Genomic DNA, 25,555 nt, shown 5'->3' with positions numbered 1-25,555 from the left:
GCTGAACTCCATTGTTCCACAAAGAAGAAAGTGCCCTATAATTTCACTGAAAGTGGAAGGGCAGCAAAATGACATTGTTTAGAAACTGCTCAGAGTAATAACCATTGTGTCAGCTGCCTTGTCACCCTCTCTGTTAGCAATGGAATGTTGCATGGGAATGAGAAAAAAGGTCTCCCTCTAAATGCAAGATAATTTAAATATTTGAGTGTGTTAGGAACAGGGGATTTCAGGAAGAAGGGCAAGTAGCTTTATATTCCAAAAAAGGAAGCGATGTAGGAAATGATACCAGTAATAGTCAAGATGGTTGAATATTCTGTGTGGTGGTCAGATGACATTGTTCCAGAATGTCTGAACTGGATGGCTCAGTAAGAAGTCACTGGCGAAACATTTCCTCAAACCAAGTTTTTATTCCAAAATCTGGTAGAGATGTGTGGAGGGAACAAAGTATTTCCATTCATGATGGCTCCTCAAGTTCACTCTGTCAGCCCTTTTCAACTCCATACATATAGAAAATGGTAATGAACTTACAGAAAGAGAACCCATGAGAATAAAAATGAAAAGCTATTAGTCAAATGTCCTTTCAGATCTGCTGTTTCTGATGACAGAAACAAACTATGGAATCCAAGTGTTCAGCTACCATGGCATAAAAGGGAGTAGAAGTACTCCAGTCAGGATTGGGTGTGGGTCCATTCTTCGTGCTACAGTGGCATTTTTTTCCTTGTAGATAGATTTAGAAAAATAATTCCTAGATTACTTTATGGAATTACTCTTTTGCCAAAGCTATAAGACTAGGACGATGGCAGAAAGTAATAGCTGTATGACACTGAACTGAATTGAGCTGATCTTTGGGTCTGTGAGTAAATATGCAAAATTATCAATACCGATGCAGAGCAAAACCACTGAAATATATGTAAATTACCTAATTTTGTGTTATAATCTTAAGGTGTAAATGTACCCAACTAACCAAAAACTTCTTGCTTTTTTTCAGAGAAACATCATACAATACAAAACAAATCTTGAACAAACAAACCAAAAACTTCCACTCTAAATGAGCATACAAATCAAAATTCCAAAAACAAATTAAAAATTCAAACAGTAAATATGCCAATCAGCACAATTAATATTACAAAATATTCATTACAGATTAAAAGCATTTTACTATTTGATAAACATTTAAGTTTTTCAGTCTGCTGTTAGTCTTCATTTAGTATGCTGAAGATGATCAAAAGATAATGACACTATGCCATTTATTTGAAAAAAATTATGAAAGCACACAGAAACTGAAAATAAGATCAGAGGTATAGGAAAAAGAACTAGTTCATAAGTTTGGAAGTAAAAAATATAGTATTTTAAATAAAAATGCACCTGATATGATAATTGTAGACTAGACATGGTAGAAGATAGAGTCAGTAGTTTCAAAAATAGCCCTAAAGACAACATTCAGCATGTAGGATAGATAATTTGATAAATTATGTGAAAGAGTATTTAAAGAGAAAAATTTCATGATCTCAGGATAGACAAAATTTCTTAAATGTGACACCAAAAGCACATTCCATAAGCAAACCCACCAAAAATATATAAAATGGATTTCATTACATTTAAACATTTTGCTTTGAGAAAAACACTAATAAGAGAATGAGAAAGCAAATTAAAGATTAGGAGAAGCTATTTGCAAATCTCATATGCAGAAAGGACTTGCATCTGGAATATATAAAGTACTCTCAAAACTTGACAGTCAGAAAACAAACAACCCAAAGAGAAACTGGGTAAAAGTCTTGAACAGACCTTTCACCAAGGAGTGTATACAAAAGGTGAGTAACAACATAAAAAGGTGTCAAACTCAATAGCTGTTAAAGACATGTAAATTAATACCATCATGAGATACCACTGCACATCTATTAGGAAGGTTTAAACAAAAAATACTGATAATAACAAGAGCTGGAAAGGATGTAAAGAAACTGGCAGCCATCATATGTTGTTGTGTGAATACAAAATAGAATATGACTCTGGAAAGCCATTTGGCATATGATCCAGCTATTGACTCCAGAGTATGTACCTAGAGATAAAGACTGCATGAATGTTTATAACAGCATTATTCATAATCACCTAAAACTGGAAACAACTCAAGTGCTCTTCAGTAAGTTAATGGATAGGCCAACTGTAGTATAATCACTAAAAATTACTATAGATATATTATACAAACTACTGATATATTTAAAAGCTTGGACACATCTCAAAGGCATCATATTGAATAAAATAAGTAAATCTCAAAAAGTTACATACTATATAATTCCATTTATGTGACATTCTGAAATAGGAAAGACCACAATGGCAGAGAACAGAGCAATAGCAACCAGAAGTTACAGATTTGGAGAAGACATGACTATAAAGTGACAGCATGAGAGGGTTCTGAGGAACAATACAACTATTCTGCATCCTGATTCTGGTGGTATATGAATATGAATCTACACATAATTTAAAATCATTGAATTTAACACCAAAAGATAACAAAACTTTCAGTATGTTAATTTGAAAAATAAAATTAAAAAATCAGCAGACAAGGTGACAGATATGTATGTGTGCATGTATCTGAAAGTGACAGATAAAGTATATGCATAGAACCCTTGGAACCACTCACCAGCTATTCAGTCAAAAAAATAAGGCTAAAATTTTTCAAAGAATCAATAATATGCAAATTACATCCTCACGCCAAAAGGCAACTGAACTCAAAACAAAAACAAAAACAAAAAGTTCACTTTAGACAAACCATGTATTTAGATATTTAGAAATAAATTAGCTCTTCCTATAGAAGAAAAAGGAAACAAAAATTTAAAAATACTTTAAAATGAATAACAATGTAATTTCAATATATCTTCTAAAATGAGCAAGTATAAATAAATGGCTCAAGAATTTAACTAAGAAAAATAAGAAGGCAAACCAAGTAAGCTAGAGAGAAAAAATAACTAAATAGAAATCTAAGAAACATGAGAGTATGTCAGTAAAATCCAAAGCTCTTACTCTGAAATTTTTTGGGTATATACCCAATATTTTGTAATAACTGTAAATGGAGAGGAACCTATAAAACTTGTATAAAAATTAAAAGAATAAAATTTAAAAGACTCCTAAAAAACAAAACAAAAAAATATGCAAACCTTTAACAAACACATGAAACCTAAATAATATGCTACTAAATAACTAAGAGATCACTGAAGAAATCAAAGAGGAAATGAAAAAATACTTAGAAAGCAATGAAACGGAAAACACGAAGACTCAATACCTATGGGATGCAGCAAAAGCAGTTCTAAGAGGGAAGTATATAGCAATTCAATCTCACCTCAAGGAACAAGAAAAATCTCAAACACACAACCTAAGCTTACACCTAAAGTAATTAGAAAAAGAAAAACAACAAAACCCAAAAGTTAGCAGAAGGAAATAAATCATAAAAATCAGATCAGAAATAAATGAAAAAGAAATGAAGGAAATGATAGCAAAGATCAATAAAACTAAAAGCTGGTTCTTTGAGAAGATAAACAAAATTGATAAACAATTAGCCAGACGCATCAAGAAAAAAAGGGAGATGACTCAAATCAATAGAATTAGAAATGAAAAAGAAGTAACAACTGACACTGCAGAAATACAAAGGATCATGAGAGATTACTAAAAGCAATTATATGCCAATAAAATGGACAACCTGGAAGAAATTGACAAATTCTTAGAAATGCACAGCCTTCTGAGACTGAACCACGAAGAAACAAAAAATATAAACAGACAAATTACAAGTACTGAAACTGTGATTAAATTTTTTTAAAAAACTAAAGCCCAGGACCAGATGGCTAGGCAGGTGAATTCTGTCAAACATTTAGAGAAGAGCTAACACTATCCTTCTCAAACTCTTCCAAAATATAGCAGAGGGACGAACACTCCCAAACTCATTCTACAAGGCCACCATCACTCTGATAACAAAATAGACAAAGATGTCACAAGAAAGAAAACTAAAGGCCAATATCACTGATGAATATAGATGCAAAAATCCTCAACAAAATACTAGCAAACAGAATCCAACAACACATCAAAAGGATCATACACTATGATCAAGTGGGATTTATCCCAGGAATGCAAGGTTTCTTCAATATACACAAATCAATCAATGTGATACATCATATTAACAAATTGAAGGAGAAAAACCATATGATCATCTCAATAGATGCAGAGAAAGCTTTTGACAAAATTCAACACCCATTTAGGATAAAAACCTTCCAGAAAGTAGGCATAGAGGGAAATTTCCTCAACATAATAAACGCCATATATGACAAACCCACAGTCAACATCATTCTCAATGGTGAAAAATTGAAACCATTTCCACTAAGATGAGGAACAAGACAAGGTTGCCCACTCTTACCACTATTATTCAACATAGTGTTTTAACCACAGCAATCAAAGAAAAAGAAATAAAAGGAATCCAAATTGGAAAAGAAGAAGTAAAGCTGTCACTGTTTGCAGATGACATGATACTATACATAGAGAATCCTAAAGATGTTACCAGAAAATGACTAGAGCTAATCAGTAAATTTGGTAAACTAGCAGCATACAAAAATAATGCACAGAAATCTCTTGCATTCCTATACACTAATGATGAAAAAATCTGAAAGTGAAATTAAGAAAACACTCCCATTTACCATTGCAACAAAAATAATAAAATACCTAGGAATAAACCTACCTAAGGAGACAAAAGATCTGTATGCAGAAAACTGTAAGACACTAATGAAAAAAATTAAAGATGATAAAAACAGATAGAGATATATACCATGTTCTTGGATTGGAAGAAACAATATTGTGAAAATGACTCTACAACCCAAAGCAATCTACAGATTCAATGCAATTCCTATTAAACTACCACTGGCATTTTTCACAGAACTAGAACAAAAAAATTCACAATTTGTATGGAAACACAAAGACCCGGAATAGCCAAAGCAATCTTGAGAAAGAAAAATGGAGCTGGAGGAATCAAGCTCCCTGACTTCTGACTATAATACAAAGCTACAGTAATCAAGACAGTATGATTCGGGCACAAAATCAGAAATATAGATCAATGAAACAGGATAGAAAACTCCAAGATAAACCCACACATATATAGTCACCTTATCTTTGGTAAAGGAGGCAAGAATATTCAGTGGAGAAAACACAGCCTTTTCAATAACTGGTGCTGAGAAAACTGGACGGCTACATGTAAAAGACTGAAATTAGAACACTCTCTAACACCATACACAAAAATAAACTCAAAATGGATTAAAGACCTAAATGTAAGACCTGACACTATCAAACTCTGAGAGGAAACATAGGCAGAACACTCTATGACATAAATCACAGCAAGATCCATTTTGACCCACCTCCTAGAGATATGGAAATAAAAACAAAAATAAACAAATGGGACCTAATGAAACTTCAATGCTTTTGCACAGCAAAGGCAACCATAAACAAGACGAAAGGAGAACCCTCAGAATGGGAGAAAATATTTGCATATGAAGCAACTGACAAAGGATTAATCTCCAAAATTTACAAGCAGCTCATGCAGCTCAATATCAAAAAAAAAAAAAAAAAAAAAAACACAAGCCAATCCAAAACTGGGCAGAAGAACTTAATAGACATTTTTCCAAAGAAGATATACAGATTGCCAACAAACACATGAAAGAACACTCAACATCATTAATCATTAGAGAAGTGGAAATCAAAACTACAATGACATATCATCTCACACCAGTCAGAATGGTCATCATCAAAAAATTTACAAACAACAAATACTGGAGAGGGTGTGGAGAAAAGGGAACCCTCTTGCACTGTTGGTGGCAATGTAAATTGATACAGCCACTTTGGAGAACAGTATGGAGGTTCCTTACAAAACTAAAAGTAGAATTACCATACCACCCGGCAATCCCACTACTGGGCATATACCCTGAGAAAACCATAATTGAAAAAGTATCATGTACCAAAATGTTCATTGCAGCTCTATTTACAATAGCCAGGTCATGGAAGCAACCTAAGTGTCCATCAACAGATGAATGGATAAAGAAGATATGGCACAAATATACAGTGGAATATTATTCAGCCATTAAAAGAAATGAAATTGAGTTATGTGTAGGGAGGTGGATGGATTTAGAGTCTGTCATAGAGAGTGAAGTAAGTCAGAAAGAGAAAAACAAATACCGTATGCTAACACATATATATGGAATCTAAAAAAAAAAAAAAATTGTCATGAAGACCCTAGGGGCAAGATGGGAATAAAGACACAGACCTAGTAGAGAATGGGCTTGAGGAAACAGGGAGGGAGAAGAGTAAACTGGGACAAAGTGAGAGTGTGGCATGGACATATGTACACTACCAAACATAAAATAGATAGCTAGTGGGAAGCAGCCGCATAACCCAGGGAGATCAACTCGGTGCTTTGTGACCACCTAGAGGGGTGGGATAGGGAGGGTGAGAGGAGGGGAGATGCAAGAGGGAAGAGATATGGGGGCATATGTATATGTATGATGCATTCACTTTGTTATAAAGCAGAAATTAACATACCATTGTAAAGCAATTATACTTCTATAAAGATGCTTAAAAATGATAAAGTGGGAGAAAAGGAACAGAAAGGTACACATTCAAATTATTGATATAAATAAATAGGACATAATTGCATAGAATACAGAAAATCTTAAAATATTAAGATAATATTTTTAAAACCATGCACCTGAATTTAAAAACCTTAATGAAATGAATGATTTTCTGAAAACACACAATAAGCCAAATTGACTGAAGAAGAAATAGAAGGACTTCCCTGGTGGTCCAGTGGTTAAGGCTTTGCCTTCCAATGCAAGGGGTGTGGATTCGATCCCTGGTAGGGGAGCTAGGATTCTGAATGCCTCACAGCCAAAAAAACAAAACATAAAATGGAAGCAATATTGTTAACAAATTAAATAAAGACTTTTAAAATGGTCACATGAAAAAATATATATATGTTAATGAAAAGAAGAAATAGAAAGTCTTGATAAATCAGTAACAATTTTTGTAATTAAGTGTAACAATATGTTTTGCCTTCAAAGTTAACAGCCCCAGATATTTTATGGCAAATTTGGTAATATACTATATAATTTGATGAATTTGTTGTTTTAGAGCACAAGTATGTATTATGTTATTCTGTAATTCTTTTTTTTTTTTTTTTTTTTTTTTTGCAGTATGCGGGCCCCTCACTTCTGTGGCCTCTCCCGTTGTGGAGCACAAGCTCTGGACGTGTAGGCTCAGCAGCCATGGCTCACGGGCCCAGCTGCTCTGTGGCATGTAGGATATTCCTGGACCAGGGCACTAACCCCTGTCCCCTGCATCAGCAGGAGGACTCTCAACCACTGTGCCACCAGGGAAGCCCTATTCTGTAATTCTTGTTTGAAATATTTCAAATTAAAATAAATTTAAAATAAATGAAGAAAAGCACAGAGATTAGAGCAGAAGATGTGCCTCCAGCTTCTGGCTTGACCTCTTGCTCACAATGATGTAAGACATTTAACATGACTGAGGCCTAGTTTTCTTTTTTATTGTGAGGGGAATATAAGGTCATCTGTATGAATGTGTCTAGGACATGCATGATTCATGGTCTATAAGTATTTCTGAATCTGATTTGATCATCTCAACTCAAAAAGCTTAGACTCTCTTAATGGATCTTATTGCAAGTCATCAACACAAGGCTTCCCTGGTGGCGCAGTGTTTAAGAACCTGCCTGCCAGTGCATGCAAGGAACACAGGTTCGAGCCCTTGTTTGGGAAGATCCCACATGCTGCGGTGCAACTAAGCCCATGCACCAAAACTACTGAGCCTGCACTCTAGAGCCTGCATGTCACAACTACTGAAGCCTGTGTGCCTACAGCCCATGCTCCACAACAAGAGAAGCTACTGCAATGAGAAGCCTGTGCACAGCAACCAAGAGTAGCCCCCACTTGCCGCAACTAGAGAAAATCCACACACGAAACAGAAGACCCAATGCTGCCAAAATAAATAAATTTATTAAAAAAAAAAAAGACACCAACACAGAGACAAGCAGTACTATAAGATTGGACCAAACAAAGGTCGCTTTTGAGTTTGTAAGAATATCAGTTGAGAGCTACATGTGGAAGATGAATGAGACAAAATGTGAAATAGTTGTTACTAGAATATGAACAAATAATAAATTCTGAAACTGTAAAATTCAAATTTCAAAATTTGTGATTATGTGTGCATTAACAGAAGCGGGATATCTAGAAAGGCGGGTAATGCACCCTGGTTTGAGTGACCCTGGATGTATGGAGCTCACTCCTTCAGACCACACTCAAAACACTAACCGCAACAAGTTCAGATCAGGGAGCCCAAGATGTCAGGAAAACTGAACACCTTTTATTGTGAGGACCCAAAGAAAAATCCAGGAAATTACAATCTGAAGAAAGGAAGCCCCAAGAGAGACATGAATTGATGGCTTCAAATGTGTGAAGACAAGAAAGGCCAACAGCAAAAAACTGTGTGCTGCATTGTGAGAGGATGACATTTGTGTCACTTTAAGTCTCTATCTGAACTGTGCTATGCCCTACCTTGCCTTTCTCCACCCTGAGATTTTCACATGCAGGCTGGATAATCTCGCGAGAGGAATGCTCTATAGGTATCAGGACCAGATGAGACCCGAGGTCCCTCTCAAACCTGACGCAGTACTTCTGAGCGGATCCTGTACTACAGCCCATTCCCTTTATAGGTCAGAGACCTTGAGAATTATGCAAAAACAGGACTTCCACCCCTAGATCATTGCACCTCCTGGCCACAGATTTCTCCCCCAGGCTTCGTGAGCCACTCTGTGAGCCAAACTGTTGATCACAGGGAGCAAAGCTTATAAATGTGTTTATAACCCCTTTATTATGATCTGAAGATTATTTGATGTTTTTGGTCCTCTGATGATGGATCCAGAATAGAATCCTCTGTGAAGATGAGGCCAAAATGGTGTTTAAATGTCTCAATGACATAGACTTTTGGAAAAAATGTGAGGTCAGGGGTTTGTGATTTGTGATAGTGAGTCTTGGAGGCAGGCTCTACAGTAATGGTGGAATGAGCCAGGCTTCACAGGTGTGACATTCCTGGTACAACAAATCCTTCTACTACCAACATCATTCCTGCAGCTGACATCTGCAGGGTGTGGTGCTATTTTCACTATGTACAGTATCTCAATCTTCCCAACATTTCCAAAGATCAGATGATTTTTTAAAAAACTTACATTTAGCAGATATGAAATTTTAGAAACAGAAAGGCTGATTAACTTATCTAAGATCACACTGTAGGTATATGGTGACAGAGCCAAGATTGAATCTGATGATCTAATAGCACTGTCCGGACCAGCCCTTCTTTGAGCCACCAAAGCATTGATTGGGGGAATTCACTCATTTCATAACTGTCACTTGTTTTACAGTCACATAGCCTATAATTTTAATTCAGAGGAGTGAGTCTACACTGTACACTTTTATTGCTCTTTGTCCAAAAATGAAAATGAAATAACAGACAATCATGAACCTATTCTGAGCCTCTTCTGTGCAAATTCTGTGCCTTTTCTTTCTAGTGTCAGTAGATTTACTTTGCTAGTTAGATTTCATTCTGGGACAATCCTAAAAACACTCTATGTGGTCATCGGTGGCATGGCAGGTGTTGGCTTGGCATCATCCTAGGGCAAAAGAGATTCATGATGAAGGCTATAATTCTTAAAGGCTACATAAGTGAGAATTGGTTATCTGAAAAGTCTCACCGTGTGTTGGAGATAGTAGTGCACCTGGGAACCGAGGGGCCCGAGCTCAGCGACCTCTAAGATTTTCTCTAACTCTGCCTCTGTGTGTTCAGAGATCCATCAGCAGGGTCCTTTCTTCAGTGTCCACACCTGAGTGTTCTTCTTACACCTGTAGCTCCCACTTCTGTTTCAGAGCTTATTTCCTTCTCCAGGCAGCATTCTATCCTTTATTAGAGTGTATAAATTTATATTACCCAGCATGGTATTTCTGTCCTCTCCCACCACCGTTTTGTAATTTGAAATGAAGTTGTTGAGGGAAAAGCACAGCTTTTGCAAATGGTGGGAATATGGCTGAATTCCACTTCCAACTCTTACTACCCATTAACCTTAGAATGTCATATCCTATGTAATCAGACAGATCTGGTTCAAATCTGAGATTTTTCACTTTGTTGTAGAATCTTGGGCAAATGACTTATCTACAACTCACTTGCAAATGGGGATAACAATAATGTAATTAATTATACTGTGGAACAATACATGTAGCTAGCATCAACTGTTTAATAAATGATAGCTCTTACTCTTAAAATTTATGTAAAGCACCTAACACAGAGCCCAATACCTAGTAAATGTTCAGTCAGATTTATTACTTATCCTTCCACCTAAGCATATCTTGTGTATGTTCTTAACATTCGGACCACAACTTTAATTCTGGACACTGTGATTGCTGCTCTACTGAGCTTTCATGGCCAGCCCTAGACTAGGTTAGTATTTCTGGTCTCCATCCTGTACCCCAATTTTTCTACCCCCATCTCCCATAATGAACTAGTAACTTAAAGGCACACCTCACTGAATCCTAATATTTGGACCACAAGAAACCATAGAAGACTCTTTTCCTTGCGTTAATTATCAACTTTTCTTGGTGGTTGATGTTGAGAATTCATGGGAGTTCTATATTGTTAGGGCATCCATAACAAATTCACATGAGCTTCGTGGCTCAAAACAACATAAATTAATCATTTTATTGTTCTGGAGGCCAAAAGTCTGAAATCAAGGTATTGGCAGGGCCATGCTCCCCATGAAGTTTCTAGAGGAGGATCGCTCCCTGTCTCTCCCAGCTTCTGGCTGCTTCCAGAAACCCTTGGCTTCCTTGGCTACTTCACTCTTATCTCTATCACCCTGGTCACATTGCTTCCTCCTCTTCCTATGTCTCTGTGTCTTCTCTTCTGTATCTCATAAGGGCACTTCTTACTGTTTTTAAGGCACATCCAGCTAATCCAGGATAATCTCCTCATCTCAAGATCCTTAATTACACAGACAAATACCCTTTTTCCAATTAAGGTTACATTCATGGGTTCTGGGATTTAGGAAAAGGACTTATCATTTTAGAGGTCACTAATCTATTTATTGCACTAGAGGAAGGAGAAAAAAAATGGAGAAGAAATGGACGTATGTCCTCCACATTGGAGATCTGTACATTGCCTAAAGGCTTAGACCCCAAAAAACACAGGCAGCCAAGACACACTTTCCTTTCTCATTCCTCAGGTTTGACTCTATGGATGCATCAGCCTATGGAGGTACCATTTAAAGAGCTGCATAAAATCTCCTCTCAGATGAAATAATCAAGGTGTTAACTGGCCTCTCTTTGAACTTGTTTCTTCTAAGAATACTTCACACAAGTGCTTGTTTTTCTGGTTTAAAGCCATCGATCCTAGTTTGCCCACACTCTGATCACCTGAAATAATTCCTGTCCTTATTCCTTACCTATACATAGATTTATATTCAGTTATCATATCCCCTACCCACTGTCATCATTGCTCTAGGCTGGATGTATAAAACACTTTGAATAATCTTTCTCTGTAGGTCATATCCTTTAATCCTTTTATCATTTTGGGGTCCTCTCCAATTTATCAATGTCTCATTCTAAAACAAGCAGCCAAAATGCTACAAGAAGTGTTGTGCACCTTGTTTTTAAACAGATAGATATTGGATATTCACGAAGAAGTCAGATTTTCAGAAACACATATTAAATCAGCCTTTCCTAGTACTTTATGTACTTCTCCACTCCCTCAGCAACTGCATTAATTTCTTTCAACCATCAGGGGAAATGGAGAAAACAGACAGCTCTGGGTGGTTTAGTTATGTCTAAAATAATAGTAGCTACCATTTATCCCATGTTCACCATGTGCTACCACATGTACTTTACATGTATTGTTACCTCATATAATCCTGTCTTCTTTCAGTTGCACAGATGAGAAAACATAGGCTGAGAGAAAGTAGGAACTTTTTGGATGTCTATACAACTGTTAAATCATGATGCTGTGACTCAGTCCCAGGTTTGGTTGCAGAGTCTGTGGTCCATGATGTTTCATCTCAGTAAAGCACTAGATCACATTTTAAACCCCTAAGAAAACACTAAGAATACTACCTCATTTAAAGGATAATTCACTAAATATTCAGTTTACTGGCTGGATTCAGCTATTTTATTCTCTCCAAAATGATTTGCTTGTCTAAATTTGGCCTTTGAATCAAGACTAACCTTTCTGTAGGGTCATTATCTTAAAAGGTCATTTAATCTATATCCATGCCTTGGGGGTACCATTCAAGAAGGTAATTTCTCAAGGTCAATAAAGACTTCTCTTTGCAACTTTAACTGTCTCTTTTAAAAACTGTTTTACACAAGTTTTCAGTGGATCTGCTTACAACAGTTTTCAATGGAGTCAATACATACAACTCAATCAACTGTTCTACCCAGTCTTGATCTGTGTTCTGCAAGTTTTACAAGGAAAACATTAAAAATATACATAACTTTTGTTAAGAAAATAGGTTTTACAGAAGATAAAGTTTGATAAAATATAGATGGGAAATACTCAAGATGGTCCATGATCCAGGATGATACATTATGGCATAGAATGGGGATTGGTAAACCTGTTTAACTGAAATACCTGAGAGGTTTAAAAATTCCATAAGCCCATCCCAGACCAATTGGATCAGATTCTCAAAGGTTGAGATCTGAGACTTGTTAGTTAAAAAAAACTTTCAGATAATTATTATTATCAATCAGATTTGTGACTATAGACTATTGGCAGAATATATATTCAAAGAAAGGATACTAATGTTGGTAACAATTAGACTAATATCTTATTGCTATTTAGTGCTTTCCAGTTTTCAAAGTAATTTTCCACCAACTATTTAATTTGACCTTTGCAATAAATCAAAATATTGTTTTATAGACCAAAGTCAAGTAACATGATACAACTAAAACTCAAGGTACTAAATCTCTACTTAGCTCCTACCCTATGTATCAAGGGTATTAACTGGCAATGCTAGGCTGTATCCCAGGCCTCTGAGTAGCTATTCTAGTCCTTCCCAGTCAGTGAATCTGGGCAGCCTTAGTTGAGGAAAGATGAAGCTAGTAAGGAAAGAATCCTATTTGGGAAGAAATAAAGAAAACTGAATTGGGCTCCAGTCCTGCTTCTCACTTGCTACATGGTCTTTAACAATTCACCTCATCTTTCCAGGCTTTATACTGTTAAGAATATAGGCTCTAGAATCACACCATCCTTGGTCAAACACTGGTTCTTCCACAGTAGCTGAGGTACCAAGGACAAGTTACTTAATTTCTCTCTGTGCCTTGTCATCCTCATCTGGACAATAGGCTATGGTGAAGATTAAATGTGTGGATATATGTAATATGTATATATGTACATATACATACATATATATATATATATATATATATATATATATATATATATATATAGAGAGAGAGAGAGAGAGAGAGAGAGAGATGTTGGAGGAGGGGAGAGGGAAAACACTAAACAGTTTCTATAAAGTACTGAGTGTCCCTTTAAGTATTAGTTTAGGGAAATTAATCAGATAAGTGCAAAGATTTGATTAGGCATAGATTTTTTAACATTGACTCTTAGAAGAGAATATTAGACAATAAAATCATATATGAGGAATAGTTTATAAATCAGAAGACTATTTCCCTACTTTTAAGAAAAAATATATTTATTGAGCATTTATTTTTTATTTTTTTTATTAGTTTCTGCTTTATAACAAAGTGAATCAGTCATACACATACATCTGTTCCCACATCCCTTCCCTCATGCATCTCCCTCCCTCCCACCCTCCCCATCCCACCCCTCCAGGCGGTCACAAAGCACCGAGCTGATCTCCCTGTGCCATGCGGCCGCTTCCCACCATCTATCTACCCCACGTTTGGTAGTGTATATATGTCCATGCCTCTCTTTCGCTTTGTCACAGCTTACCCTTCCCCCTCCCCATATCCTCAAGTCCATTCTCAAGTAGGTCTGTGTCTTTATTCCCGTTTTACCCCTAGGTTCTTCATGCCATTTTTTTTTTAATTCCGTATATGTGTGTTAGCATACGGTATTTGTCTTTCTCTTTCTGACTTACTTCACTCTGTATGACAGACTCTAGGTCTATCCACCTCATTACAAATAGCTCAGTTTCGTTTCTTTTTATGGCTGAGTAATATTCCATTGTATATAAGTGCCACATCTTCTTTATCCATTCATCCGATGATGGACACTTAGGTTGTTTCCAGCTCCGGGCTATTGTGAATAGAGCTGCAATGAACATTTTGGTACATGTCTCTTTTTGAATTATGGTTTTCTCAGGGTATATGCCTAGTAGTGGGATTGCTGGGTCATATGGTAGTTCTATTTATAGTTTTTTAAGGAACCTCCATACTGTTCTCCATAGTGGCTGTACCAATTCACATTCCCACCAGCAGTGCAAGAGTGTTCCCTTTTCTCCACACCCTCTCCAGCATTTATTGTTTCTAGATTTCTTGATGATGGCCATTCTGACTGGTATGAGATGATATCTCATTGTACTTTTGATTTGCATTTCTCTGATGATTAATGATGTTGAGCATTCTTTCATGTGTTTGTTGGCAGTCTGTATATCTTCTTTGGAGAAATGCCTATTTAAGTCTTCTGCCCATTTTTGGATTGGGTTGTTGGTTTTTTTGCTATTGAGCTGCATGAGCTGTTTATAAATTTTGGAGATTAATCCTTTGTCAGTTGCTTCATTTGCAAATATTTTCTCCCATTCTGAGGGTTGTCTTTTGGTCTTCTTTATGGTTTCCTTTGCTGTGCAAAAGCTTTGAAGTTTCATTAGGTCCCATTTGTTTATCTTTGTTTTTATTTCCATTTCTCTAGGAGGTGGGTCCAAAAGGATCTTGCTGTGATTTATGTCATAGAGTGTTCTACCTATGTTTTCCTCTAAGAGTTTGATAGTTTCTGGCCTTACATTTAAGTCTTTAATCCATTTTGAGCTTATTTTTGTGTATGGTGTTAGGGAATGATCTAATCTCAAACTTTTACATGTCCTTGTCCAGTTTTCCCAGCACCACTTTTTGAAGAGGCTGTCCTTTCTCCACTGTACATTCCTGCCTCCTTTATCAAAGATAAGTTGGCCATATGTGCATGGGTTTATCTCTGGGCTTTCTATCCTGATCCACTGATCTATCTTTCTGTTTTTATGCCAGTACCACACTGTCTTAATTACTGTAGCTTTGTAGTATAGTCTGAAGTCAGGGAGCCTGATTCCTCCAGCTCCATTTTTCGTTCTCAAGATTGCTTTGGCTATTCGGGGTCTTTTGTTTTTCCAAACAAATTTTGAAATTTTTTGTTCTAGTTCTGTGAAAAATGCCAGTGGTAGTTTTATAGGCATTGCATTGAATCTGTAGATTGCTTTGGGTAGTACAGTCATTTTCACAATATTGATTCTTCCAATCCAGGAGCATGGTATATCTCTCCATCTATTTGTATCTTTTTAATTTCTTTCATCAGTGTCTTATAATTTTCTTCATACAGGTCTTTTTTCTCCTTAGGTAGGTTTATTCCTAGATATTTTATTCTTTTTGTTGCAATGGTAAATGGGAGTGTTTTCTTGATTTCATTTTCAGATTTTTCATCATTAGTGTACAGGAATGCCAGAGATTTCTGTACATTAATTTTGTATCCTGCTACTTTACCAAATTCATTGATTAGCTCTAGTAGTTTTTCGGTAGCATCTTTAGGATTCTCTATGTACAGTATCATGTCATCTGCAAACAGTGACAGCTTTACTTCTTCTTTTCCAATTTGGATTCCTTTTATTTCCTTTTCTTCTCTGATTGCTGTGGCTAAAACTTCCAAAACTATGTTGAATAAGAGTGGTGAGAGTGGGCAACCTTGTCTTGTTCCTGATCTTAGTGGAAATGGTTTCAGTTTTTCACCATTGAGGACAATGTTGGCTGTGGGTTTGTCATATATGGCCTTTATTATGTTGAGGAAATTCCCTCTATGCCTACTTTCTGCAGGGTTTTTATCATAAATGGGTGTTGAATTTTGTCGAAAGCTTTCTCTGCATCTATTGAGATGATCATATGGTTTTTCTCCTTCAACTTGTTAATATGGTGTATCACATTGATTGATTTGCGTATATTGAAGAATCCTTGCATTCCTGGAATAAACCCCACTTGATCATGGTGTATGATCCTTTTAATATGCTGTTGGATTCTGTTTGCTAGTATTTTATTGAGGATTTTTGCATCTATGTTCATCAGTGATATTGGCCTGTAGTTTTCTTTCGTTGTGACATCCTTGCCTGGTTTTGGTATCAAGGTGATGGTGGCCTCGTAGAATGAGTTTGGGAGTGTTCCTTCCTCTGATATTGTTTGGAAGAGTTTGAGAAGGATAGGTGTTAGCTCTTCTCTAAATGTTTGATAGAATTCGCCTGTGAAGCCATCTGGTCCTGGGCTTTTGTTTGATGGAAGATTTTTAATCACAGTTTCAATTTCAGTGCTTGTGATTGGTCTATTCATATTTTCTATTTCTTCCTGAGTCAGTCTTGGCAGGTTGTGCATTTCTAAGAATTTGTCCATTTCTTCCAGGTTGTCCATTTAATTGGCATAGAGTTGCTTATAGTAATCTCTCATGATCTTTTGTATTTCTGCAGTGTCAGTTGTTACTTCTCCTTTTTCATTTCTAATTCTATTGATTTGAGTCTTCTCCCTTCTTTTCTTGATGAGTCTGGCTAGTGGTTTGTCAATTTTGTTTATCTTCTCAAAGAACCAGGTTTTAGTTTGATTGATCTTTGCTATCGTTTCCTTCATTTCTTTTTCATTTATTTCTGATCTGATCTTTATGATTTCTTTCCTTCTGCTAGCTTTGGGGTTTTTTTGTTCTTCTTTCTCTAATTGCTTTAGGTGCAGGGTCAGGTTGTTTACTCGAAATGTTTCCTGTTTCTTAAGGTGGGATTGTATTGCTATAAACTTCCCCCTTAGAACTGCTTTTGCTGTGTCCCATAGGTTTTGGGTCATCGTGTCTCCATTGTCATTTGTTTCTAGGTATTTTTTAATTTCCTCTTTGATTTCTTCAGTGATCACTTCGTTATTGAGTAGTGTATTGTTTAGCCTCCATGTGTTTGTATTTTTTACAGATCTTTTCCTGTAATTGATGTCTAGTCTCATAGCATTGTGGTCGGAAAAGATACTTGATACAATTTCAATTTTCTTAACTTTATCAAGGCTTGATTTGTGACCGAAGATATGATCTATCCTGGAGAATGTTCCATGAGCACTTGAGAAAAATGTGTATTCTGTTGTTTTTGGATGGAATGTCCTATAAATATCAACTAAGTCCATCTTGTTTAATGTATCATTTAAAGCTTGTGTTTCCTTATTTATTTTCATTTTGGATGATCTGTCCAATGGTGAAAGTGGGGTGTTAAAGTCCCCTACTATGATTGTGTTACTGTCGATTTCCCCTTTTATGGCTGTTAGTATTTGCCTTATGTATTGAGGTGCTCCTATGTTGGGTGCATAAATATTTACAATTGTTATATCTTCTTCTTGGATCGATCCCTTGATCATTATGTAGTGTCCTTCTTTGTCTCTTCTAGTAGTCTTTATTTTAAAGTCTATTTTTTCTGATATGAGAATTGCTACTCCAGCTTTCTTTTGATTTCCATTTGCATGGAATATCTTTTTCCATCCCCTTACTTTCAATCTGTATGTGTCTCGAGGTCTGAAGTGGGTCTCTTGTAGACAGCATATATATGGGTCTTGTTTTTGTATCCATTCAGCCACTCTGTGTCTTTTGGTGGGAGCATTTAGTCCATTTACATTTAAGGTAATTATTGATATGTATGTTCCTATTCCCATTTCCTTAATTGCTTTGGGTTGTTATTGTAGGTATATTCCTTCTGTTGTGCTTCTTGCCTAGAGAAGTTCCTTTAGCATTTGTTGTAAAGCTGGTTTGGTGGTGCTGAACTCTCTCAGCTTTTGCTTGTCTGTAAACGTTTTAATTTCTCCATCAAATCTGAATGAGATCCTTGCTGGGTAGAGTAATCTTGGTTGCAGGTTTCTCTCCTTCATCACTTTAATTATGTCCTGCCACTCCCTTCTGGCTTGTAGAGTTTCTGCTGAGAGATCAGCTGTTAACCTGATGGGGATTCCCTTGTGTGTTATTTGTTGTTTTTGCCTTGCTGCTTTTAATATGATTTCTTTGTGTTTAATTTTTGACAGTTTGATTAATATGTGTCTTGGTGTATTTCTCCTTGGATTTATTCTGTATGGGACTCTCTGTGCCTCCTGGACTTGATTAACTATTTCCTTTCCCATATTGGGGAAGTTTTCAACTCTAATCTCTTCAAATATTTTCTCAGTCCCTTTCTTTTTCTCTTCTTCTGGAACCCCTATAATTCGAATGTTGGTGCATTTAATGTTGTCGCAGAGGTCTCTGAGACTGTCCTCTGTTCTTTTCATTCTCTTTTCTTTATTTTGCTCTGCAGCAGTTATTTCCACTATTTTATCTTCCACCTCACTTATCCGTTCTTCTGCCTCAGTTATTCTGCTATTGATCCCATCTAGAGTATTTTTCATCTCATTTATTGTGTTTTTAATCGATGCTTGATTCATCTTTAGTTCTTCTAGGTCCTTGTTAACTGTTTCTTGCATTTTGTCTATTCTATTTCCAAGATTATGGATCTTGGAAATAGAATCTTGGATCAGCTTTACTATCATTATTCTGAATTCTTTTTCAGGTAGACTGCCTATTACCTCTTCATTTGTTAGGTCTGGTAGGTTTTTATCTTGCTCCTTCACCTGCTGTGTGTTTTTCTGTCTTCTCATTTTTTTTATGTTACTGTGTTTGGGGTCTCCTTTTTGCAGGCTGTAGATTCGTAGTTCCCGTTGTTTTTGGTGTCTGACCCCAGTGGCTAAGGTTGTTTCAGTAGGTTGTGTAGGCTTCCTGGTGGGGGGGACTAATGCCTGTGTTCTGGTGGTTGAGGCTCGATCTTGTCTTTCTGGGGGACAGGTCCACGTCTGGTGGTGTGTTTTGTGGTGCCTATTGCCTTATTATGTTTTTAGGTAGCCTCTCTGCTAATGGGTGGGGTTGTGTTCCTGCCTTGCTAGTTGCTTTGCATAGGGTGACCAGCACTGTAGCTTGCTGGTCGTTGACTGAAGCTGGGTGCTGGTGTTGGGATGGAGATCTCTGGGAGATTTTCGCTGCTTGATATTATGTGGAGCTGGGAGGTCTCTTGTGGACCCGTGTCCTGAAGTTGGCTCTCCCACTTCAGAGGCACAGCACTGGCTCCTGGCTGCAGCACGAAGAGCCTTTCATCCACCCGGCTCAGAATAACAGGGAGAAAAGGTAGAGAGAAAGAATTAGTAGAAGAAAGAAAGAGAGAGGGAAAGAAAGGAAGAAGGGAAGAAAGGAAGGAAGGAAGGAAGAAAGAAAGGAGGGAGGGAGGAAGGATGGAAAGAAAGAAGGAAAGAAAGGAGGAAGGGAGGGAGGAATGAAAGCAAAAGGAAGAGTGAATGGAAGAAGGGAAGGAGGGAGGGAGGAAGGAAAGAAAAACGAAAGACAGGAGGGAGGGAGGGAGGAAGGAAAGAAAAAGAAAGTGGAAAGAAGAAGGGTGGGAGGGAGGGAAGGAGGAAAGAAGAAAGAAGGAAAGGAGGAGCGGAGGGAGGGAGGAAGGGAAGGTAGGAAAAAAAGAAAGAGCAGGTAAAGTAAATTAGAATAAAGTATGAAATATAGTAGCGTTATTAAAATTAGAAAGTAATTATTGAAAAAAAAAAAAACGGACCGATAGAACCCTGGGACATATGGTGGAAGCAAAGCTATACAGAGAGAATCTTACACAGAAGATTACACATACACATTCACAAAAAGAGAGCAGGGGGAAAAATCAAAATTCTTGCTCTCCAAGTCCACCTCCTCAATTTGGAATAATTCGTTGTAAAAAGAGGAAAAGGGGGGAAAGTCTTAAATCTTGTCCTCAAAGTCCACTTCCTCAATTTGGGATGATTCGCTGTCCATTCATGCACTCCACAGACGCAGGGCACATCAAATGGACCGTGGAGCTTTAATCCGCTGCCTCCGAGACTGCACAGAGAGATTTCCCTGTCTCTGCTCTCACAGCTCCCGGGTCTCAGCCTTGGACCCGGCCCCGCCTCTGTGCGTAGGTCGCCGGAGGGCGTCCGTTCTTCGCTCAGACAGGACGGGTTTAAAGGAGCCGCTGATTCAGGGGCTCTGGCTCACTCAGGCAGAGGGGAGGGAGGGGCGCGCAGTGTGGGGCGGGCCTGTGGCGGCAGAGGCCGGCATGACGTTGCAGTAGCCCAGGCGCTCCATGCGCTTTACCGGGAAAGCCGTCCCCGGGTCTTGGGACCCCGGCAGTGGCGGGGTGCACAGGTCCCCCGGAAGGCGGGGCGGACAGCGACCCGCGCCCGCACACAGGCCCCGCGGCGGCGGGCGGCAGCGGCGTCGGCGGGCGGCGTCGGCGGGCGTCGGCGGCGGCGGCGGGCCGCAGCGGCGGCGGCGGCGGGCCGCGTTGGCAGCGGTGGCGGCGGCGGGCGGCGGCAGCGGCGGCGGCGGCGGGCGGCGGCGGCGGGCCGCGTCGGCAGCGGCGTCGGCGGCTGGCCTCGGCGTCGGCGGCGGGCCACGGCGGCGGCGGCGGCGGCGGGCCGCATCGGCGGTGGCGTCGGCGGCGGGCCGCGTCGGTGGCGGCGTCGGCGGCGGGCCGCGGCAGCGGCAGCAGCGGGCCGCGGGCGGCGGCGGCGGCGGCCGCCCACGCCTGTCTCCGAGGTCCGCGCCTTACCCGCGGCTCGCGCCTGTCTCCGGCGCTTCCCTAAGCAGCCCTTTTAATGCCCTCTCCTCGCACACCAGGAAACAAAAGGGAAAAAAGTCTCTTGCCTCTTCGGCAGCTCCAGACCCTTTCCCCGGACTCCCTCCGGGCTAGCCATGGTGCACTAACCCCTTCAGGCTCTCTTCCTGCCGCCAGCCCCAGTCCTCTCCCTGCGCTCTGACTGAAAGCCGATACCCGAGCCTCAGCTCCCAGCCCCCCCGCCACGGCGGCCGAGCAGACAAGCCTCTCGGGCTGGTGAGTGCCTGAGGGCACCGATCCTCTGTGCCGGAATCTCTCCGCTTTGCCCTCCACACCCCTGTTGCTGTGCTCTCCTCTGCTACTCCGAAGCTTTCCCCCTCCGCCACCTGCAGTCTCCACCCGCGAAGGGGCTTGTAGTGTGTAGAAACCTTCCCTCCTTCACGGCTCCCTCCCACTGGTGCAGGTCCCGTCCCTATCCTATTGTCTCTGTTTATTCTTTTTTTCTTTTGCCCTACCCAGGTATGTGGGGAGTTTCTTGCCTTTTGGGGGGTCTGAGGTCTTCTGTCAGCGTTCAATAGGTGTTCTGTAGGAGTTGTTCCACGTGTAGATGAATTTCTGATGTATCTGTGGGGAGGAAGGTGATCTCCACGTCTTACTCTTCCGCCATCTTCCTATTGAGCATTTAGAGGTTATATAACGTGTGCCAGACACTGTGATAAATGTCTAACATGCATTATTTCCCTTAATCCTCAACACTGTGCCATGACCTGTGAATGCTCTTTCATTCTCATTTTACAGATAAGGAGACTGAAGCTTAGGGAAACTAAGTAAATTGCCCAGAGTCACAGAGCTGGTGTGTAGGGCAGGGTGGTGGGGATTTGTTCACAAGTCATTCATATCCAGACCCTGCTCTCTATACCAGCCCCCTAACTGCTTGTGTATGTGCACCACGAGCACAATTTCCAAAAGGAAGAAACTTATCCTTCATGCTTGCCACTTCTTTCTGATTCCTTCTTATCATCTCCTGTGCTTTTCATTTCCTCCCAAATTCCCCCTTCACCATACCCACCATCAGTCTTTAGTACTACCTTTTAGCAACACAAATTCTATCATATCAACTCCCTTCTCAGACCAGACCTTAATAGAATTGATCCATATGCCAAAAATTACTTCCCCCTTCACAATGAAATAGTCATTTTCTGTTCTCAGCCAGGTAGCAAATACAGAGAAATCTGACTATGTAATTTACAGCAAGGAATGCTTCACAGTAAGAAAGATAATCTTTACATTTCTGGGGAAATTTATTTTCTAAAATGTGTTGGTTAACTGAGCTACATCTTTACTTAGTGGAGTGTTAGACTATGAAAAGGTGAAATGGAGGATTTGGCCTGGATTAGGGAGATACTGCAAGGTAAAAGGCCCCTACATAGTTGTTAAAGAAACTATGGGTGCATGTTTAAACAGGAGGCCACAGCCATATTCCAAGAATTCACACATTTGAAAGTGAAAAAGTGAATGTGCCCAAGTAACATTGGTGTTTGGAGGACAAAGACGCTGTTTCATCATTTTATTAAAGAAACCACAAAGTGATGGAAGGATGGGTATTGCATGTCCTTTCTCTAGAGCAGCTTGCCCAGCCCACTTCCCATTTTATTAAATCCAAGAAAGAAGCATTGTCCTTTGGTTGACAGTAAACTGCCATACAACATTGGCTCCGTCTCCTCTGAAAGCCAGTGCTAAGGTGTTCTCTATAGCATGATATTTACAGATTAAAGAAAGATGACATTTCCAGGATAAAGACAGCCAGCTCTGTGGTAGGATCAGCTGCCTGCAAACTCACTTCAGTTAGAAATGACTGTTTTTCCTGTTTTTCTGAATAAAAGCTTTTTGCTTTTTGGAGAAATCTACAGATTCACTTCAAAGTGCCCTGTACCACACACACACACACACACACAGAGCAAGCCTGGCAGGGAGCCTGAGGAGAAGGGGAGATGTTCTTCTATTCACAACATCCTGGAGGGGTTCAGGGAGGAGGCAGAACCCTGGCTCCTCTTCATCTTTCTGCACATCGTCTGGCTGTCTTCCAGAAATATCTTTGAGAATCTCCTCTGTGAAGCCAAAGTTGTCTCTGACCTCAAGAAGTAAACACAAAGAAAGAGAAATAATCAACAATACACAAGTTAGGTAAAATATGATACTGAATACAGATGGTAACAATATCAGCAATAACACTACCTTGATTGTTCTATCTTGTAAACAATGTATATATTTATGTGAGTGTGTGCTATGTATATGTGTGTATGTGTGAGTATGCATATGGTTTACATATATATATGTGAATGTGTGTTCTATATATATATATTTATACTTAATCTCCTTAACTAAAATATTGTTCCTGTTCCTATTTAGCACCTGAGTACATGAGGATTAAGGAGGGCTTTCCCAAGGACATTTAGCTAATATGTTATGGAGAAATTTCCAGACCCTGCTTTGTCAGACATCAGAGCACATGTTTTTAATCCCCGTAATACCACCTTCTAATAGTATAGTAAATGCATCAAGGGTTTAAAGAAGAAAAGAATCACTAGAGGCTGCAACAATGTATAGAAATCAAGAGGTTGGATTAGACAAGTCCTTGAAAAATGGGTAAGGTCAAGATGGAAGTGTGACCAAAGGCCTGGCATAGGATGGATTGAATAGTGAGAACTAATATGCCCAGAAAATGGGGATGGGGGACAGTGGGAAGGTTTTGATTAGAAGATGATCTTGGGGTTGAGATTTCATCCTGAGGGCACAGGAGAGTCACAGAATTTTCTCAAGTAAGACATATGGCACAATATTCTTCCTTAATAGGAAACTATTTCCTGAAGGCTTCTTTTAAATGTGGTCATCTATTGTGGTTGTGTTAAAAATAAACACATGGTGAAGGACTCCTTATATTTTGCAGATATATATTGAAATATTTAAGGATGAAATGGTAGGATGTTTAAACTGTTTGCTTTAAAAATCCACTATGTTCATTGGAGGAAACGGAGTAGGAATGAAAACAAACTTTGTTCACGTTGTTTCATGGGTTCATGAAGGTTTGTGATACTGTTCTACTTTTACATATCCTAAAGTTTTTCCATAATAATAAACTAAATAAGAATCATTAACAACTTTAGTACTGCTTTAAATGGTAAGTATAAAGTAAAATATAAAATAATAAACCAACCTGTGAATTTTTGAGACTGTGAAATCAAACAACAATGGACTTTCCTGAAAAAAAAGTGAGCATGGTTTCAGGATCAGCTCTCAAGTCATTTCCCATTATGTTATTAACTTAGAAAAGCACATCTGATAATAGCAATACTTTACACACATATAATCCTTTACTTCAAAGTATTTCACATGCATCATTTTATATGATCTTCATAGGATTCCTGAGAGTAGCTGGGCTCCCAGCATGAAGTCTGTCCTACTTGGCATCTAGTGAGAGGATTCTGGTGGAGACTTTAAAATATCTTACTTTGACCTTTGAATTTCCCATGGCAATTGAAAATTTAGCAAAGATAGACAGTAATGACAAAATAATGGTGATTGTCATTGCTGTCAAAGGAGGTACAAAGGCCCAAACACATTAGCACAAGTCTGAAAATAATAATCCCAGCATCTACTTTGTTCCCAGAATGTCCTCAATGAATATGTTCTGATGAGTGAATGACCCACTTTCATACTGATGTATGATTAAAATAGCCATCTACAGAAGTCTAAAGTTCAGTCCCATTGAGATATTTTCACATGCATTTATTTACATATTCTAAGTGCTTATAAGGGATAAATTTTAATCTCTTTCTGATAATTTCAAAAAGTTTACCTTTTTGTTTTTTATCTTGCCTTGCCTGTTTCAGACTTGTATGAGAAAGAAGCTGAGGAGTAGATCAAGTGATAAGCACATCCAGCTTAGTAGGTCTAGAAAGAGAATTATGAGAATTATGAGAATTATGGAGTTAAAAACATATTTTTCTTATACCTGTTCTACCAGTTTATTCTTATTTCTCTTTCCTCTTTCCAGACCCATTTTCCTATGGGTACTTTTAGCTAATAAGAGGTAGTAGCATAAACAAAAAGAACAAGAATTTTAATTCAGTAAATTATATTGATGCCAAGTTTGTCCTTGGGAAAGTGTCTCTGGATTTTATTTTCCTAGTTTTATATTGAGCTAAAACCTTGCCCACTTCTTACAAGATATTAGTTGCTATAACACTTCTTAAATGATATGAGTTAACACATCAAAGTTTTGTTATGTGTGAAGCTGGTATAGATCTAAAATTTTATCTTTAAGAATCAAACAAATGAAGCTCCAATGGTAGAAATAGAACACCATGTTTGATAGTCTAGGTTAGGGTAACCTGTTAAGTGTCCTTCTATTCATTCCCCGCCATATGTTGCAACATGTTATGCCCAGTTATAGGGCTGATAGTCTAGGAAGGCATCTGAGAAATGAGAAGTCAAAATTAAAATGTAGCTCAGTCATTAAGCTGTCCTTTTGGCAAACTTGCTGGTCTCTTTTCATGCATTGCCAATGATTATTTTGGTGTTTTAGAGGTTTGGCCATTAGGCCATTAAATGCTTTGAGCTCCATTTTCCTTCTCTATAAAAGCAGTATGACACTGATGACTAGTGGACTGT

The sequence above is a fragment of the Mesoplodon mirus genome, assembly GCF_964341445.2.
Source record: "Mesoplodon mirus genome assembly, chromosome: 13".
Lineage (NCBI taxonomy): Eukaryota > Metazoa > Chordata > Mammalia > Artiodactyla > Ziphiidae > Mesoplodon > Mesoplodon mirus.
The sequence above is the reverse complement of the archived record's forward strand: the minus strand, read 5'-3'. Positions refer to the sequence as shown.